Below are 19,012 nucleotides of genomic sequence, written 5' to 3' on the forward strand. Positions count from 1 at the left end.
GTCCATCCAATTACCCCAGCAGTCCTTCCAGGTGAGACAGATGTTCATGGGCACCTCCTCTCACCACATCTACTATATCCAGTGTTCCCCACGTGTCCTTATGTACATGGGCAAGATCAAGTGTAGACTTGGTGACCCTTTTGATCCTGCCGAACACTTACACTTGGTCTACCAAGGCCTGTTGGATCTCTCAGTTGATAACCATTTTAACTCCTCTTCTCATTCCCATACTGACCTTTCTGTCCTCCTTTGCAAGAGTGAGGTCAGACATAAACTGGAGGAACAACATCTCATATTCCACTTGGATAGCTTACAACCAACGAAATGAACATAGAATTCTCCAATTTTAGGTAACTCCAACACCTTACCCCTACCCTTCTTCCCTAATGCCCCCTCCCACATTGTTTACCCCTCCCCTCCTGTGCCCCATCTGGACTTGCACCTATTTCTCCATTCCCCCTCCCCCTACATTCCTTAATTTAGTTTCAAAATGTGCAACTCTTCAATCTTTTTGTCTCACACCTTCTGTCTTTTCATCTCAGGCCTTTGTCCACCAAATGCCAATTAAAACCCACCATCACCTGTATCAACCTATTATCAGCCAGGCTTTGTCCTGCCCCTCCTCTCTTCCTGTTTTTTTACCCTCCCTACAATCAGTCTGAAGTAAGACCCTGACCCAAAATGTCACCTACCCATGTTCATCAGAGATAATAGACATCAGACAATAGGTGCAGGAGTAGGCCATTCAGCCCTTCGACCCAGCACCGCCATTCACTGTGATCATGCCTGGTCATCCACAATCAGTACCCCGTTCCTGCCTTCTCCACATATCCCTTGACTCCGCCATCTTTAAGAGCTCTATCTAACTCTCTCTTGAAAGCATCCAGAGAATCGGCCTCCACTGCCTTCTGAGGCAGAGAATTCCACAGATTTACAACTCTCTGACTGAAGACGTTTTTCCTCATCTCTGTTCTAAATGGCCTACCCCTTATTCTTAAACTGTGGCCCCTGGTTCTGGACTCCCCCAACATTGGGAACATGTTTCCTGCCTCTAACATGTCCAACCACTTAATAATCTTATATGTTTCAAAAAGATCCCCTCTCATCCTTCTAAATTCCAGTGTATACAAGCCTAGTCGCTCCAGTCTTTCAACATACGACAGTCCAGCCATTCCGGGAATTAACCTAGTAAACCTACGCTGCACCCACTCAATAGCGAGAATATCCTTCCTCAAATTTGGAGACCAAAACTGCACACAGTACTCCAGGTATGGTCTCACTAGGGCCCTGTACAACTGTAGAAGGACCTCTTTGCTCCTATACTCAACTCCTCTTGTTATGAAGGCCAACATTCCATTGGCTTTCTTCACTGCCTGCTGTACCTGCATGCTTCCTTTCAGTGACTGATGCACTAGGACACCCAGATCTCATTGTACGTCCCCTTTTCCTAACTTGACACCATTCAGATAATAATCTGCCTTCCTATTCTTACCACCAAAGTGGATAACCTCACACTTATCCACATTAAACTGCATCTGCCATGCATCTGCCCACTCACACAGCCTGTCCAAGTCACCCTGCAACCTCATAGCATCTTCCTCACAGTTCACACTGCCACCCAGCTTTGTGTCATCTGCAAATTTGCTAATGTTACTTTTAATCCCTTCATCCAAATCACTAATGTATATTGTAAATAGCTGCGGTCCCAGCACCGAGCCTTGCGGTACCCCACTAGTCACTGCCTGTCATTCTGAAAGGGACCCATTTATACCCACTCCTTGCTTTCTGTCTGCCAACCAATTTTCTATCCATGTCAGTACCCAATACCATGTGTTCTAATTTTGCAAACTAATCTCCTATGTGGGACCTTGTCGAAGGCTTTCTGAAAGTCAAGGTACACTACATCTACCGGCTCTCCCCTGTCCATTTTCCTAGTTACATCCTCAAAAAATTCCAGAAGATAAGTCAAGCATGATTTACCCTTCGTAAATCCATGCTGACTCGGAACGATCCTGCTACTGCTATCCAAATGCTCCGCAATTTCGTCTTTTATAATTGACTCCAGCATCTTCCCCACCACTGATGTCAGACTAACTGGTCTATAATTTCCTGTTTTCTCTCTCTCTCCTTTCTTTAAAAGTGGCATCGTATGATACAAAAGCAATTTTTAAATACCAGGAACACAATAATGTTGGCTAGGAACGTCGTCCTTGCCTAGTTAGTGGAGTCTATTAGTTGCCTGCTGTGGGTGGATGTAAATATTAGGCGTAGTTTAATTTCCTATAAATTCAATATTTGCATCATCAAGTTGCTGCCAAAGTTCACATGTAAAAACAGGTTACATGAATGAGTATGGCTCTTGGAGCAATGATATTAATCCTGTTCTTCACCTTGATTTTCCCATCACTTTACACTGGGACAAAATTACAATAACCAAATTAACCTGGAAATAAATGATCTAAGAGATGACATAGAAATGGGGTCTAAATTTCATTTCACAGTGATTTATAATGAGAGATTATGAATATTTTGTAACAGTTAAGACAATTGCCCAGGAATAGGATGGACTAAGTGGCTGGAAACATGAATGTGATGGGGGCCAATTTAGTTAGAAATAAATGATTTTTAATTATCTAAAGTGATTACCATGGCCAATGATAGTGACAATAATTAAGGAAGCCCTCAACAAGTGATGCATAGATGCAGAATTCAGTATTTACATGAAGTTAAATTCACAAAATTAAATACAAGAGAAAATGCACACAGCATATTATAATAATATAATTGTGTTAACAAACCAGGCCAGATCTCTGTGTCCAATGTGTTAAAATTGTTCAAGTTGTAGCGAGTCTGATAGCGGATGGATGTTGCAGACGAAGTTTATTGCATGGTCCAAAAACTCCGTGACAATCGCAACACTCAAACTGTAGACAACTACCTAACGTCTTACCTAAACGGAGTTCAAAGCTAGACTATCTCTCCCGCGCTGGCACACCTGGTGACCTCGCTAGCCAATCCGAGGGTTCGAACTCTCCCAGCCAATCCCTATGTCCCTACATGACCCCCCCCAGAACCCTCGGTACCGTACCTCACGGGCGCCCGGACCGCCCGACCTGAACGCGTACGGAGAGGGGAGGCCGGTACTGCCAGCGACGAAGGAGGCGAGGGAGGCCCCGCCGGTGGAGACGATGGGAGCGCCGCTGGAGGGGGAGGGAGGGGGGACCCTGCAGGTGTAGGCGATGGGGGCGCGGCTGGAGGGGGCAGAGTAAACAGCCGTGGGCAGCGGAGGCCCGAGCGGTGGGAGAAGAGACGCAGCTGGGGAACCAGGTGGGCCGGCCAGAGGGCGGCCCCGGCGAGGAGGTTGGGCCACCAGCACGGGACGGTCCTGGTCCAAGTGGGCCGGTTTCAGCCGGGAGACAGAGACGAGCTCCTGTCGGGTGCCCACTTGTAAAATTAAGGTGACCGTCCCCCTTTTCAGCACCTGGAATGGGCCCTGGTAGACCGGCTGCAGAGGGGGGCGGTGGGAATCCCGCCGGAAGAAAACGAACTCGCAGTCCTGCAAGTCCGCCGGTACATGCACTGCGGTACTCCCGTGACTAGAGGCCGGGACTGGGGCCAGGGAACCTACCCGGGCCCAGAGAGAAGCCAAAACTGACGGGACGGACGACGGCAGGGGGGAGGATAAGGGAAGAATGTCACCCGGCACCCGCAGGGGCGAGCCGTAGACGGGTTCCGCCGAGGAAGTACCCAGATCAGACTTAGGGGCCATGCGAATGCCGAGGTGGGCCCTAGGCAGTTGGTCGACCCAGTCAGGGCCGGTCAGGCGGGCACAGAGGGACGCCTTCAGCTGTCGGTGGAAGCGCTCTACCATCCCGTTAGCTTGGGGATGATAAGCGGTGGTCTGCTGCAAGCGGGACCCATACAGCTGCGCAAGCGCGGCCCAGAGGGACGAGGTGAACTGGGCGCCCCGGTCGGTAGTGATGATGGGCGGGACGCTGAAACGGGCAACCCAATGTAACGCCAGGGCCCGTGCACAGGAGGCCGCCGAGGTGTCCGGCCAACGAGTAAAACGGTCGACCACGGTCAGGAGATGAGTGTAGCTCCTAGAGTAGGGCAATGGACCAACCAAATCCACGTGAATGTGGAAAAAACGGACGGGCGGAACCACAAAATTCTGGTACGGGGGCTGGACGTGGCGGTGGACCTTGGAGGTCTGGCACGGGACGCAGGCGTGGGCCCAGGCGGCCAACTGCTTCCGCAGGCCGTGCCAGACAAATCGGGCGGCCACCATGGCCGAGGTCGCCCGAATGGACGGGTGTGCCAGGCCATGAATGGCCTCAAAAACCTTACGCCGAAGGGCGGTCGGCACAACCGGGCGAGGGCGAGGAAAGAAAACGTCGCACCAAAGTGTGGTACCTGTGGGGCCGCACGCTACCTGGGCCAACCGCAACCCTAAGGCGGTGGAGGCGTACGCTGAGGCAATACCTTCCAGGCGCTGAGCCTCCGCTAGCTCCTGGAAATCCACCTCGCCCCCCACCGCAGCAACAGAGGAATTGGCCGGCCGGGACAGGGCGTCAGCAACGGCGTTCAGCCTACCCGCTATGTGGCGAACATCTGTGGTGAATTCCGAAATGAGGGTGAGGTGCCGTTGCTGGCGGGCCGACCACGGATCAGAAACCTTAGAAAAAGCAAACGTGAGGGGTTTGTGATCCGTGTAGGCAACAAAAGAGCGGCCCTCCAAAAAATACCGGAAATGGCGAACAGCTAAATAGAGGGTCAGAAGCTCCCTGTCGAAGGCACTGTATTTCAGCTCAGGTCGAGTGAGCTGCCGGCTGAAAAATGCCAGAGGCTGCCAGTGACCATTGACCTGTTGCTCTAAGACCCCACCCACCGCCACGTCTGAGGCATCCACCGTCAGGGCCGTGGGGGCAGAGGAGCGGGGGTGCACGAGCATGGTGGAGTTGGCGAGGGCCAGCTTGACCGCGTCAAAAGCCGCCTCTGCAGCTGTGGACCAGACCAACTCAGTGGGGTTACCCGCGAGGCATTGAAAAAGCGGGCGCATGATCCGAGCTGCCGCAGGCACGAACCGGTCATAAAAATTCACCATGCCCATGAATTCCTGCAAGCCCTTGATGGTGGTAGGGCGGGGAAAAGAGCGGACGGCGTCCACCTTCGCGGGCAAAGGAGTGGCACCGGCCGGTGTGACCCGGTGACCCAGGAAATCCACCGCGGACAGGCCGAACTGGCACTTGGACGGGTGGAGGATCAGGCCGTGGTCCTGCAGCCTCTGGAACACAGTGCGAAAGTGGACCAGGTGCTCTGGACCGAACGACTAGCAACCAGAATGTCATCGAGATAAATAAACACAAAAGACAATCCGCGACCCACATGATCCATGAGACGCTGGAATGCCTGAGCCGCGTTTTTGAGACCGAACGGCATGCGCAACCACTCAAATAACCCGAACGGAGTAATCGTAGCCGTCTTGGGAATGTCCGGTGGGTGGACAGGGATCTGATGATATCCCCGCACCAAATCGATCTTCGAGAAAACCGTAGCGCCCTCGAGGCTGGCTGAGAAGTCCTGTATGTGAGGGATCGGATAGCGGTCAGGCCGGGTGGCAGCGTTAAGACGCCGGTAATCCCCACATGGTCTCCACCCCCCAGATGCTTTAGAGACCATATGCAAGGGGGAGGCCCACGGACTGTCTGAAGGCCGAACAATCCCCAGTCGTTCCAAATTCAGGAACTCCTCCCGAGCCATGGCCAGCTTGTCGGGAGGGGCGAATGCAGGCGGCCCCTCGGTAGGGATGAAGTGGACGACACCGTGTTTAGCGGAAGGGGCAGCGAACCGCTGTACGAGGAGCTGCGGGAAGTCGGCGAGGACCGCAGCGAACTGACCGGGAGCCGTGGTGATGGCCTGGATCGACGGGCAGGGTGGGGTGGCAGGTGGAGGAGTAGCAGGCTCCATACTGCTAGCCGAGGGTTGTAGGCCCTTCCCGTGGACGTCTGTGACCAACGAAAAAGCCCAGAGGAAATCCGCGCCCAGAATGGCCTGGCCCACGTCGGCAACGATGAAATCCCAATGGTAGGTCTCGGACCCGAAGGACAGGGACATGGCCCTCTTGCCGTAGGTGCGGATGGGACTGCCGTTGACCGCAATGAGGGACGGACCCTTCCTACCTGCTCGAACTTCGCAGCCATAGGGAGGCACGATGCTAACGACCGCTCCCGTATCGACCAGAAAAACGGTGCCGGTACCTCGATCTGTGGCGTAGAGGCGGCGGTTGCGGCCGATCGAGACTGCCTCTATAATCGATCGGCCGACGCATTTCCCGGAAAGGAACACGGAGCCCTGCAATTTCGGGCTTCATTGCCCCATCGCTTGTGGAAAAAACACCAGCCGCGCCTGTGCGGCTCTGTTGCTTGGGCCCGCTGCAAAATGGCGGGTGCTGCAGCCCCGTCTTGGCTGGCTGTCTGTAAAATGGCGGCCGATGCGCCGCCATCTTGGCCGCGCGGCCGGTTGCTGCTAGGCCTCGAAACCCGATTTACCGAGTCATCTCGTGTGGAGCCCTCGTTAACGAGCGCGTCGGCTTTCTCTGCGAACGCTACCGGGTCTTCGAAAGAGACGTCCGCCAACACTAACCTGACGTCCCGGGGCAATTTCTCCCGGAATGCCGCTTCAAACATCATGCAAGGCTGGTGGTCGCCGACCAAGGTTAGCATTTCTGTCATCAGGACAGACGGTAGCCGATCCCCTAGCTCCGGTAAATGTAGGAGCTTCAGGGCCCGCTGGTTTTGGCTAAAGCCAAAAGTCCTCAGCAGGAGCTTCTTGAGCCCCTCGTATTTCTCGGTTTGGGGAGGGTTGGTCAGGTACCGTCCCACCCGCGCGGCCACCTTGGCCTGTAGACAGCTTACCAGATGGTGGAACTTCTCTTGGTCCTCCGCAACTTTCTTGAGGTGGAACTGGGACTCTGCCTGCACGAACCACAGGTGCGGTTGATGGGCCCAGAACGGGGGTAGGTGAACGCCGCCCGCGTTCGGCTGCCCACTGTTCGCTCCTACCTGCGACATGCTCTTGTGATCGTTGATCACGTCGGGGTCACCAATGTAGCGAGTCTGATAGCGGATGGATGTTGCAGACGAAGTTTATTGCATGGTCCAAAAACTCCATGACAATCGCAACACTCAAACTGTAGACAACTACCTAATGTCTTACCTAAACGGAGTTCAACGCTAGACTGACTATCTCTCCCGCGCTGGCACACCTGGTGACCTCGCTAGCCAATCCGAGGGTTCGAACTCTCCCAGCCAATCCCTATGTCCCTACAAAGTATTACTTCCAAAAATTGGGGCCAGGTCCTGGAAATGCATCCCGTTTTGATTCCATCTCCACCTCGTTCTGCTTTCTGCTGCGACTGTTCCCTCTGCAACTCCCTGGTACACTCATCTCTTCCCACCCATACCTCGCTCAGGGACTTTCCCCTGCAACCTCAAGAGTTACAACAATTGTCCTTATCCCTCGACTTATCATATCATATCATATATATATACAGCCGGAAACAGGCCTTTTCGGCCCTCCAAGTCCGTGCCGCCCAGCGATCCCCGCACATTAACACTATCCTACACCCACTAGGGACAATTTTTACATTTACCCAGCCAATTAACCTACATACCTGTACGTCTTTGGAGTGACTCATCCAAGGACTGTGACAGTTATTTCAGGTGAGGCAGAGGTTTACTTGCACCTCCTCCAACCTCATGTACTGTATCCAGTGCTCCCGGTGTGAGCTCCTACATATCAGTGAGACCATGCATAGACTTGGCGATCATTTTGCTGAATATTTATGCTCAGTCTGCCTTGGCGAACACGATCTCCCGGTTGCCAAACATTTTAACTCCCTTTCCCATTCCCATATTGACCTTTCTATCCTGGGCCTCCTCCAATATCAGAGTGAGGCCACATGGAAATTGGAGGAACAGCACCTCATGTTTCAATTGGGCAGCTTACAACCCAGCGATATGAATGTTGATTTTTCTAATTTCAATTAACTCCTGCATTCCACCCCCTACCCCCCCCCCCCTTCTCCCCAACCTTAGTCATCCTACTAATCCCACTGTTCACATCCTTGTATCACATTAGCACATCTACCCCAGCCAGCAATAGGCCATTATGGACTCCACCTTTCCTGAGATCATCTGTTGTCGGCCCTGATTTTCTTCTGGCTTTTGCTCGCCTTCAGTGCCCCCCCCCCCCCCCCCCCCCACCTATCTTTCAATCTGAAGAAGGGTTCCAACTAGAAATGTCACCTATTTATAGAAAATAAGTGCAGGAGGAGACCATTTGGCCCTTCGAGCCAGCACTGCCATTCATTGTGATCATGGCTGATCATCCACAATCATTAACCCGTGCCTGCCTTCTCCCCATATCCCTTGATTCCGCTAGCTCCAAGCGCTCTATCTAACTAGCTTTTAAATTCATCTAGTGAATTGGCCTCCACTGCCTTCTGTGGCAGAGAATTTCACAAATTCACAACTTTCTGGGTGAAATCGTTTTTTCTCACCTCAGTTTTAAATGGGCTACCCTTTATTCTTAGACTGTGGCCCCTGGTTCTGGACTCCCCCACATTGGGAACATTTTTCCTGTATCTAGCTTGTCCAGTCCTTTTATAATTTTATACGTTTCTATAAGATCCCCTCTCATCCTGATAAATTCCAGTGAATACAAGCCCAGTCTTTCCAATCTTTCCTCATATGACTTTCCTGCTATCCCAGGGATTAACCTTGTGAACCTCACTGCCTCAATAGCAAGGATCTCCTTCCTCAAATTAGGAGACCAAAACTGCACACAATACTCTAGATGCGGTCTCACCAGGGCCCTATACAACTGCAGAAGGACCTCTTTATTCCTTTACTCAAATCAATTCCTTTTCTCCAGAGATGCTGCCAGACCTGCTAAGTTACTCCAGCATTTTGTGTCTATCTCCAGTTTTGGTCATCTTACAAATGCTTTATTGCATGACGCAGGGACCCAGGTTTGATCCTAGCTTCATGGTGTTTGCATAAAGATTTCACATTTTCCCTGTGACTGTCCAGTTTCCTCCTAAATCCCACTGTAAATTGCCCCTTAATATATAGATATGTGAGAAAAGAATCAAAGAGGAGTTGAGAGGCATGTGAGGGAGAATAAGTTGCAGGGAGAGGGGGGAATAGGACTTGGTAAGGACCCAATGGGCGACAGAGCCTTATTTTGTATCACAAAAAATAATTATTATTTAATGATAATTAAATTAAATTGGCCCAGAGGCCAATTCCTGAACATCTGTGTTTTAGGTTGTGACTAATTGCCTGCAGCTATACGTTGTCAAAGAGAGATGACAAATTAATGTTTTATATGTAACACCTTTCTTGATTTTAGATACCTTGGGATCCTTTACAAACAATGAAACGCATTTAAAGTACATTCATTATTGTAATATAGGAAACACAGCCAATTGGTACATGGTAAGATGCCAAAATGGCTGGATGATCTCTATTTATGTGTTGGTTGAAGGAGAACTCTGTTCCTACTTCCAAAAATGCCATAGATTCTTTTATGTCTACCCAAGAAAGCAGACAGCCTCGGGTTAACCAAAAGACACCCCCAGCAACAGTTCCCAAGATTGGCCCCTAAAGAATCTGTTTTATATCTTGAAATGCAGACTACTGCAACCTGACATAAATTATGCTGGAAGAAAATACTTCATCTTTTTAACCCTCTTATTATAATAATAATAATAATAATAATAATGCATTACATTTATATAGCGCTTTTCTAAACACTCAAAGACGCTTTACAAGGTTTACTAAAACATAAAAGAAAATAAATAGATAAATAAGTAAACGAAGAGAAAAGGAAAAAGAAGGTGAGGTGACGGTCAGTGATTGAAGGCAGTGCTGAATAGGTGAGACTTCAGTGATGTTTTGAATGTGGTGAGTGAGGAGGAGTCTCTGACGGTTTGGGGTAGTGAGTTCCAGAGGGTGGGAGCAGCGATGGAGAAAGCCCTGTCTCCCCAGGATCTGAGTTTGGTCCGGATGGGGGGGGACAGGAGGCCCACACCGCCCAACAATGTCCCAGCTACACTAGTCCCACTTGCCTGCGCTTGGTCCATAACCCTCCAAACCTGTCCTATCCATGTACCTGTCCAACTGTTTCTGAAATGATGGGATAGTCCCAGCCTCAACTACCTCCTCTGGCAGCTCGTTCCATACACCCACCACCCTCTGTGTGAAAAAGTTACCCCTCGGATTCCCATTAAATCTTTTCCCCTTCACCTTGAACCTATGTCCTCTGGTCCTCGATTCCGTTACTCTGGGTAAAAGACTCTGTGCATCTACCCGATCTATTCCTCTCATGATTTTGTACACCTCTGTAAGATCACCCCTCATCCTCCTGCGCTCCATGGAATAGAGACCCAGCCTACTCAACCTCTCCCGACAGCTCACACCCTCTAGTCCTGGCAACATCCTCGTCAATCTTATCTGAACCATTTCAAGCTTGACAATATCTTTCCTATAACATGGTGCCCAGAACTGAACACGATATCGGAGGGGGGAGGGAGAGAGGGAAAGGTGGAGGGGGATCGGGGGGAGAAGGGGGGAGGGAAAGGTGGAGGGGGGAGGGGGAGGGAAAGGTGGAGGGGGAGGGGGAGGGTGAGGGAGAGAGGGGAGGAGGTAGGGGGAGGGGAGAGGGAAGGGGAGGGGGGGAAGGGGTGGGGAGGGGAGTGGGGAGAGGGGAGGGGGGGGGAGAGGGGAGGGGAGAGGGGGGGAGAGGGGGGGAGGGGGGAGGAGAGGGCGCTACACCAATGCAGGAGAGGTTTGGGTCCAACGAGTCCACTTGGTCTAGTAAACATTAAAAACTAACATAACCCAGAGCACTGGATTGAATTTTAACCAGCAATGCTTAATTACATGTTCCACTTGGTCACTCTCTACACAGACTGACCCTGTTTACTGACTACAATTCTTCTCAATTGTTCAACGCTGACAGAAAAGAATTGTCAGCCATTTCCTTCGATTATATTGCAATCGCTCTCGCCTTCCTGTACATTGTGCGAAAAGTTGTATTTTACTTTCCTTTAACAACAGAACCTTCCGGCAATTAATCCTCGGTTCCTTCCGGTAGAGAAAGTTCAGCAATTCTGTTGTTTGTGTCTAGTTTAGTTTGGTTTAGAGATACAGCGTGGAAACGGGCCCTTCGGCCCACCGGGACCGCAGGTCACGGGGAGAGCGTACAAACTCCGTACAGACGGCGCCCGTAGTCGGGATGGAACCCGGGTCTCCGGCGCTGCATTCGCTGCAAGGCGGCAACTCTACCGCTGCACCACCGTGACCGCCCTTGTTGGATTATATTGTTTACTGTGGCTTTAGGGTGAAACTATTAGAGGATGCAGAAGAGGTTCACCAGAATGCTGCCTGGATTCGAGGACATTTGTTACAGGGAGAGGTTGCACAAAATGATCTTTTTTCTCTCCGGAGTGTCAGAGGTTAAGGGGAGACTACATAGAAATATATAAAATTACTAGACCAAGTGGACCCAGTGGGCCCAAACCTCTCCTGCATTGGTGCAGCACCCTCTCCTCCCCCCTCCCCCCCCCCTCCCCCCTCTCCCTCCCACCCCCTCCACCTCCCTCCCCTCCCACCTACTCCATCCCCCTCAACCCCCATCCTCCCCCTCTCTCCCTCCCCCCTCTCCCCCTCCCTTCTCCCCCTCCCCCTCCCCTCTCTCCCTCCCCTCCCTCCTCCACCTTTCCCTTCCCCTTTCCCCTCCCCCTTTCCCCCCTTTCCCTCCCCCTCCCCCTCCCCCCCTTTCCCTCCCCCATTCCATGCCCCCTTACCCCCCTTTCCCTCCCCCATTCCCTGCCCCCTTACCCCCCTTTCCCTCCCCCATTCCCTGCCCCCTTACCCCCCTTTCCCTCCTCCTTTCCCTCCCCCCAACCCCCTTATCCTCCCCCCCCTCTATCCACCCCTCCCTCCCCCTCAACCCCCATCCCCCCTCCCTCCCTCGGAGATAGATTCAAACCTTAAAACGTGAATAACATCAAAAATACAACCCCAATTTCAATGGAACTTCTTCCATTAGCACCAAAGGGACGACGTTGAGCAAGGTGGGCCCAGAACTGTCGCGCTATCATGCACCGTCTTGGCTGTAGTTCAGGAACAAACAAACAAACGAGAGTTTTAGTGTATAGATGAGAGGCAGAGATAAGGTAGACAGTCAGAACCTTTTTTTTAAATCTCAAAACGGAATTATCAAATACTAGACGGCATAGTTTAGGTTTTAGTTCAGAGATACAGCGTGGAAACAGGCCCTTCGGCCCACTGAGTCCGCGACGACCAATGTTCACCATGGTTCTATCTTACACATTGGGGACAATTTACAAACCCGCAGGTCTTTGCAGTGTGGGTGGAAACCGGAGCGCCCGCGCGGTCTCAGAGAGAATATACAAACCTGTGTACAGCTAGTGGCCGCAGTCAGGACCGAACCCGTGGTCTCTGGCGCTGTGAGGCAGCAGCTCTGCCGCGGCGCCACCGTGCTGCTTTGAGGTGAGAGGGGCAAAGTTTAAAGGAGATCCGTGGGACAACGTTGTTTACGTGAGGGTGCCTGGAACTCACTGCCAGCAGGGACGAGGGAGGCAGGTACGATAGAGGCATTGAAGAGGCCTTTGCATAAACACGTGGATGTGCAGGGAATGGAGGGACATGGATCACGTTCAGGCACAGGAGGTTATTTTAACTTGGCATCATGTTCAGCACAGACAATGTGGGCCGAAGGGCCTGTTTCTGCACTGTAATTTTCTAAGTGTTGGAAAGAACTGCTGACGCTGGTTTGAATCGAAGGGAGACACAAAATGCTGGAGCAACTCTTTATGACACCTAAGGAGACCATTTAACCCATCAGGTTCATGCTAGTTCCCAGCAGAGCAGTCCCATTGCTACCATTCCCCCTCCTCATTTTTCTGTAGCATCAAAATTAATTCTCTCTCACATGCGCCCATTAACAACCCTTTTTTATCCCATTGCCAGGTATCTACAATAAGGAAAATGTAGGGTTAAACTACCACCACATCTTTGAAAAGTGGTAGAAATCCAGGTCACCCAGCGGAAAGCTACGCAGTCAAAGGAAAAATGTGCAGATTCCACATAAACGTCACTTGAGGTCATGTTCACTGGAGCTGAGGCCACAGCAGTAATTGCTGTACTGCCTAGTTACTCCTTGCATCGAGTCACTGGTATATCTGCTCCATACTGTGCATTACAAACTCACTCCCAATCCAGGGTGTGCCCACTCATCACTTGTTTAAAGTGGAGTAGTCTAAATTCTGCCCTTTACATGCCTGGAGACATAACATTCTCACTCTCCTTTTTTTCGCTGGGAATATGACTGATTGTGCCGCGATTGCTTTCGGCTGAATACCAGCCGAACCGCCATGAAATTACAGATCATGTTTTTAATATGAGAAGGCAGAATTGTGCAACAGCTTACTCGGAGGAGTGTCTTTTATGTAGCAGAATGTCTTGAATTGCTGCATGGGAGTGTTGTCAATCGTAAGTTTGACTCTGAGCCCAGCACAAGAACATAACAAATCAAAGCGGGGGAAGGCTATGGAGCCCGTGGAGCCTTCTGGCCCATGCATAAGATTATGAATTGAAAATTAGGTCAGAGTGGGAATGAGCTGAGAAATTCTTGGAAGTAAATCTCAAACTGAAGTATAGTTAACTTTAATATTTAACACTACTTTAAAACCCATTAAAAATCTTTATGTTTATCAACAGTTAATGCTATGGACTAATTCTGCTCATTAATGGCAGCTCACAATTAGCTGTGGGTGTTTGTCTCAATAGGGGGTAATTAGGGAATTGAGACATTCTTGTGACTTGGGTTGCCAAGAAAATTTTGTACAGCTTATCCAATTGAAAATAAATTTTATCCTTCCCAGCGTGAAAAGCAACAACAACTTCCAGGTCATTTCTACCCCCTGAAAGCCATATCAGGGATGCACAGAATCACAAGGCTTCTCGGACAATGCTTCTTTGAGAGAGTTGTGGGAGTACTTGAACCAAGTTTTCTAAGGAACATTTATCTATGGGCACTTTCTGGCTCTCAGCATGTAACTGAGGTCAAATGATGAAACGGTAATTAGTGGCCATTATAGTGCACATCCTCTGCACCCTTTCAAATACACTGGAATTTTGGGCAGCTGTTTGTGCTGCTGCATTTGATCACCACATAGAGTAATCTTCAACAAATGCTTCTTGGATGGAATGGGAGTTAGTCAGAGAGGAAGATTGTGCAGGGGGATGGGTGGTGCTACTTGTTTCCATGACATGATGGTTAATGTAAATGTAAGACTCAAAGTACATTTTGTCTTGTGCACTACAAATAAGTATGGTTATTGTAAAAATAAAAACCCATGTAACAGATGAAAAAATGCAACGCAGATATTTCAAATTAAATTAAGGCAGAGCAGGACTGTGCAGGAGCTGCAACATGCAGGAATTGTGCAGTTGAAGACTGTCTCAAGTGAACATGTGTGCAGTGATATTTCCATCTCAAATCATTGAATCTTTGTAGGTTTAAGTTACCGTGGAGAGCAAGTATGACCCCTTTTAATATATGAAGGATGGGTAAGTGCATCCAGGTAATTTGCTCTAGACCTTAATTATATCTTCTGGAGAGCTTAGTTTAGTTTAGAGAAGCAGGCTCTTCGGCTCACTGAGTCCCCACTGACCAACAATCACCCGTACACTAGTTCTATCCTACACACTAGGGAAACGAGGAAATATAGGACGATGGGATGGGTGAGAACATATGGATGTGTGGGGGATGGAGCAGGGTGACTGGGTGGGTGGGAGAGATGGGTGTGCACCCAGGTGAGGGTGAGGGCAGGGGAAAGAGAGGGTTGGGGTTAATGCGTGTATTGCTTGAACTTGCAATTCAATGTTCATGCTGTTGGATTGTAAGCTACCCAAGTGGAATATGAGGTGCTGTTCTTCCAGTTTATATGTGGCCTCACTGGCAATGGAGGAGGCCCAGGACAGAAAGGAAGCTCCTGTTGACGAACCATTTAAACTCCCCTTTCCAATCACATGCCACCAAAGGTTAAAGAGGAAGGATTAGTAAGTGAAAACTGAGAACCAGGATAGCCATCATGGGCTGAACAATCTGTTTTTATACTGTAACCATTTTTAATTCTATGAAAAAAAAATTGCCAGACAGAGCATACAGCACAATTCCCTGTAGGTACTAAATCAAACGAATCTGCTCCGGTATTAGATCCTGATCTATCTTTTCCTCTCAACCCCATTCTCCTGCCTTCTCCCCATATAATTTAACACCCTTACTAACCAAGAACCTATCAATCGCCATTTTTTAAATATTCAATGACTTGGCCTCCATAGTCATCTGCGGCATTGAATTCCATGTAGATTCACTACCCTCTGGCTAAAGAAATTTCTCCTCATCTCCATTCTAAAGTTACGTCCTTTTATTCTAAGGTTGGGCCCTCTGATCCTCGACTCTTGCACTACTGGAATCATCCTCTCCACATCCACTGTACTTAGGCCTTTCATTATTCGGTAAGCTTCAATGAGATCCACCCCCATCCATCTAAACTTCAGTGGATACATGCCCAGAGCCATCAAGTGCTCGCCATATGTTAAACCAATCATCCCCCAGGATCATTCCCAGCACATCCTGCTTCAGATATGGGACCCAAAACTGCTCACAATATTCCAAATGTGGCCTGACCGGCACCTTATAAAGCCTCAGTATTACACTCTTGCTTTTATATTCTAGTCCTCATGCATTTGCCTTCCTTACTACCGACTCAACCTGCAAGTTAACCTTTTGGGAACACAGCACTCCCCAGTCCCTTTGCACCTCTGATTTCTGAATCCTCTCCCTATTTAGAAAATAGTCCACAACTGTTAACACCTTTTATTCCTATAACAAAATGCATGGCTTTTACACTTTGCTATTTGTATTCATTTGCCACTTCCTTGCAACTCTCAAGACCCATCCAAGTCCTTCTGCAGACTTCTCACTTCCTTAACACTATCTGTCCCTCCACCTATCTTTGTATCATTCGCGATTTTGGCCCCAGTCATCAGTTCCATCATCTAGATCATTAACATATAACGTGAAAAGTAATGTGAAAAACTCCGACCCCTGCGGAACTAGTCACCAGCAGCCAACCAGAAAAAGCCTCATGTGTGCCACCTTATCGAAGGTTTTCTGAAAATCCAAGTAAACAACATCCACTGACTCTCCTTTGTCTATCCTGCTTGTTACTTCCTCAAAGAATTTCAACAGATTTGTCAGACAAGGTCACCCCTTAACAAAACCATGCTGACTTTGGCTTATTTTATTATGAGTTTCCAGCACCCCAAAACCTCATCCTTAATAATGGACTTTGAGAAGCAACAATATAAAGTAGAGAGCACTATTCTAAATGGGGTAAAATAACACAGAGTGCTTAGTTCACTGATAGTGGCAGGACAGGTTAAGGAATTAGTTAAAAACACATATGGGGTCCCAGATTTTCTAAATAGAGACAGAGTACAGGAGCAAAGTCACGATGCCTCTTTATAAGATTCTGGTTTAGCCATAACTGGGTTATTGCCAATTCTTAGAAAAGATGTGAAGTCTTTGGAGGAGTTCCAACAGAGATTTCCCAAAATGATTCAAAGTTTTTTAATCTATGGAAGGAATAGAAAAATGGGCCTGTTCATTTTGATTTGGGCAGAAAGGTGCAAGAAAATCTGACAGTGACATTTAAAACATGAAAGATAGAAACAGAGTACATATAAAGAATCTGGCCCCAATGGCAGAGGAATAAAGAACTCTAATGTAGAAACAAGGTGATTGATAAAAGAACTAACAGTGATAGATGGGAAATATTTTTTTATGCAGGGAACGGCTAGGGTGTGGAATGCATGGCTGGGGTTAACAACGGAGGAAGAATCGATTGCAAAACAAGCTGGATAAGTAACTGAAAGGAAAGAATTTGCAAGATTGTTAGAAGAGGGCAGAGGTGGGGAACCAATTGGATTACTCATATTGAGTCATTACAGACATAATGCGCCAAATGGCCTTCTTCCCAGCTATAATCTTCCATGATTGTGGCAAATGGGAGATTGACAGCGTAAGCACTGGAGTAATCAAAGCTGAAGTTCTCAGCAGTAGATGAGGTAAGGCAGAGGAGACAGGATCAGTAAATGTAGAGGAGGTATAGTTTGTCAACCTCGGTGATGAGGCTAAGGAAAACCAAGAAAACAAATTCATGTTTAAAAAGAACTGGAATGAACTCCTATTGCAAAAAGTAAGGAACAAAACAGAAATCTGGAGAAGAAAAAAAAAATCAAAAACTGAATTATTCAACAGATCAAGCAGCATCTGTGTAGAGAGAAACAGAGTTAATATTTCAGACCTGTTGTTAGAAATTTGAAAGTGTTTGTAAAATGTCAAATAGTTCCTATTTTATTTAACCAGTCTCATTGGCCAGTTACAATTGTGCAACTAAGAATTTCAGAGATTATAATGATTATTTAAGATTCCAAATGTCAGTGGTATTTTGATATTTTTAATGGGGCTCAACAAAGGCTCCAATTTAGTGCAAAAACGTTGATTTAGTCAAGACAACAGTAGGGTTAATGAGGCACACCATTACTGTGCAAATGGTTAATAACAGCAGACAAGGGGGAAATGCAAAATTAAATCCCCAAATCTCAATGTTGTCACTTCATGGTTAGTTTCATTAAACCGGCATTTCAGTCTGCCTCATAATTGAATGTACTGATCAGTGTGACGTTGTTGTACTATATTTGCATGGTATATGCAAACAAAACTCACAACAGAATGAGAACGCTTGCCTCTTCAGTTTGACAGCTTTTATAACAATGTGATAAATACTAGCATATTATAAGTACCGTGGAACTGAAAATGAATAGTCAAAGTAAAAAAATCTAATTCCTTTGATTGTTGTTGGAGATTTTATAGTCATAGAATCATCTCGCACAGAAACGGGGTCTGACATACAACGCTCTGATATACAACACTCTGATATACAATACTCCCTCGGGCCAAACCATTCCCAGTGAATGTTCTACATAGTTCGACCATACGATACCTCATACTTTTCTGGATTTAAATCCATAAGCCATTCATCGGCACACTTGACCAAATCTTTCCCCTTTCACCTTAACTTTTACCTTCTAATTTTTGTTTCCACAACCTTGGCAAAAAGACTCTGTGCATTCACCCTATCTATTCCCCACATGATTTTATACATATCTATAAGATCACCCCAATAAAGCGCTCCAAAGAATAAAGTCCTATCCTGCTCAGTCACTACGTATAGTTCAGGCCCTTGAGCCTTCGCAACATCCTCCTAAATCTACTCTGTTTGGGATCTTTTCTGTACAAAGATGAGGAATACATCTGATACATCTTTCTTCGACAAAACTGAGCACAATACTCCCAGTGCGGCCTCACAAACATTTTGTACACTGGTAATGTAACGTCCCAATTTCTATACTCTGATAACTGACTGATGAATGCCAGTATGCCAAAAGCATATTTCACCACCTTTCTGTACTTTTGATGCCAATTTAGGAGAACTTGGCACTTGTACTAGAACCCTCTGCTCTACGACACTCTCTCGAGCCCTACCATTCACAGTGAATGTCTTGCGTAGTTCGACTTTGCAAAATTCCAGACGTACCTCAGACTTACCTGAATTAAAATCCATTAGTCGTTCCTCGGCCCACTTGCCTGACTAAGAACCGGCTGTAATTCTTGATAATCGTCTTCAGTGTCTACGATACCAACTAGTGTCATCTGTATTTTTAATATTTTGTTTTAAAAATTATTTCATCTTTACTGGTTTTCTCTTCTGAATCTTTCTTTTCCTGTCTTTATTTTTCTTTCTGAAAATTATTTAACATTAAATTATTGAAATCTAATTTGTATT

The 19,012-nt window shown here is 47.9% G+C and overlaps 1 protein-coding gene across 2 annotated transcripts in view; it reads left to right on the top strand.

Annotated features, from left to right (window-relative positions):
• st3gal2 (ST3 beta-galactoside alpha-2,3-sialyltransferase 2) overlaps positions 1 to 19,012 on the top strand; it is a 140,231-nt gene that overhangs the window by 87,195 nt on the left and 34,024 nt on the right. The window lies entirely within an intron of this gene.

Source organism: Rhinoraja longicauda, chromosome 6, assembly GCF_053455715.1.
Source record: "Rhinoraja longicauda isolate Sanriku21f chromosome 6, sRhiLon1.1, whole genome shotgun sequence".
Taxonomy (NCBI): domain Eukaryota; kingdom Metazoa; phylum Chordata; class Chondrichthyes; order Rajiformes; family Arhynchobatidae; genus Rhinoraja; species Rhinoraja longicauda.